Source organism: Galeopterus variegatus, unplaced genomic scaffold, assembly GCF_000696425.1.
Source record: "Galeopterus variegatus unplaced genomic scaffold, G_variegatus-3.0.2 Scaffold17788, whole genome shotgun sequence".
Lineage (NCBI taxonomy): Eukaryota > Metazoa > Chordata > Mammalia > Dermoptera > Cynocephalidae > Galeopterus > Galeopterus variegatus.
The window spans coordinates 1-1,146 of NW_007743899.1; the positions used below are offsets into that span (position 1 = coordinate 1).

General features: G+C 36.1%; 1 non-coding gene across 1 annotated transcript; it reads left to right on the forward strand.

Moving 5' to 3' along the window:
• The first annotated feature begins 704 nt into the window (after window positions 1-704).
• On the forward strand, window positions 705-778 carry TRNAI-GAU. Its single transcript has one exon. It is a non-coding gene; the product is annotated as a tRNA-Ile (tRNA).
• The last annotated feature ends 368 nt before the right edge of the window (window positions 779-1,146 follow it).

A 1,146-nucleotide genomic window follows, 5' to 3' on the forward strand; every position in this document is an offset into this window, starting at 1 on the left:
CCTCCTACCGTGGGGGTCTCTAGGAGTAGCTATGCCTGCTCCTCCATGGTCTCAGTTCCTGCGGTGATAGTCCTTCCTCCTCACCCATAGAGGTTGGTAACCACCTCCTGTTTGTTCTCCTGGCCTTAAAGTTGGTAGCTGCTTCCTGCAGTTTCTAATCTTTCAGTTAATTTACCTTCTTCTTTTGCCTCTTTCAGATTTCCAATACCTGGGAACCAATATCCTGTTTTAAATCCCCTCTGTTTGAAATACCTAGATGGTTTCTGTTTTCTTGACTAGATATTCCATTATGTGTAATACTGATCAAGGGGCAGTAGTGTTTGATGAGAGCTACTGAGTAGTCTCCTTTCCATTAATCTTAGAAGTCCATTTGGCTGAGACAAATGGATTAATACTAATAATAATGATATGTAGCACATAAATAGCACTTATCATGGGCCGCACATTATTCTAAGTATCATCCATATATTAACTCATTTAATCCATACAACAGCCCTGTGAGACAGTTATTATTATTGTTAGCATTTTTACTATTGAGAAAAGTGAGTCATAAGACATAGAAAAGTTAAGTGAAGTTTCCTAAAGACATATAAATAAGAAGCAGTAAAACTGGTATTCAAATTTAGGAAGTCTGGCTCAAAAGTCCATGCTCTTAACCACTATCTTTCTCCAAAATCAGACCTTGGAACAAAGATTCAGGGGCTGGCTGGTTAGCTCAGTTGGTTAGAGTGTGGCGCTGATAACACCAAGGTACAGGGTTTGATCCCTGTACTGGCCAGCCACTCAAACAAACAAACAAACAAACAAACAAACAAACAAACAAACAAACAAACAAACAAACAAACAAACAAACAAACAAACAAACAAACAAACAAACAAACAAACAAACAAACAAACAAACAAACAAACAAACAAACAAACAAACAAACAAACAAACAAACAAACAAACAAACAAACAAACAAACAAACAAACAAACAAACAAACAAACAAACAAACAAACAAACAAACAAACAAACAAACAAACAAACAAACAAACAAACAAACAAACAAACAAACAAACAAGCAAACAAACAAACAAACATATAAAGAAACAGGGATTCAGTTTCAAGTAATTTATCTGGGAGATGATTCCAGGAAGCACAGTG